This window comes from Etheostoma spectabile, chromosome 22 (genome assembly GCF_008692095.1).
Source record: "Etheostoma spectabile isolate EspeVRDwgs_2016 chromosome 22, UIUC_Espe_1.0, whole genome shotgun sequence".
Lineage (NCBI taxonomy): Eukaryota > Metazoa > Chordata > Actinopteri > Perciformes > Percidae > Etheostoma > Etheostoma spectabile.
In genome coordinates this window covers 4,912,727-4,913,015 of record NC_045754.1, presented here as the reverse complement: position 1 = coordinate 4,913,015, position 289 = coordinate 4,912,727, and the positions used below count along the sequence as shown (strand labels likewise).

General features: G+C 37.0%; 1 protein-coding gene across 3 annotated transcripts in view; it reads right to left on the bottom strand.

Annotated features, from left to right (window-relative positions):
- drosha (drosha ribonuclease III) overlaps positions 1–289 on the bottom strand; it is a 102,643-nt gene that overhangs the window by 91,622 nt on the left and 10,732 nt on the right. The gene's annotated exons all lie outside the window — the stretch shown is intronic.

Genomic DNA, 289 nt, shown 5'->3' with positions numbered 1-289 from the left:
TTTCTGCCTGATGACTGAAAATGTAATCGACATTCTCTTAATGAATACAGTAACATTTCCCATTAATGTTGTTGTATGTTTCCTGGTCAGGCAAGACCTTAACAAGCAATTAGTCAACTAATCGACTAATGAGGGGGCGAGCCCTGTTCATTCCCCTCAAAACACATTTCTTAAGACATAAAATGACCTTGATACAACGCTTAAATGCCTAGTGAGTAAAAATCTACTACAGCTAATGTTAACCAGCACTGTGACCTGGATTAAAGAGCAGAGGTTATTTTATTTAGAT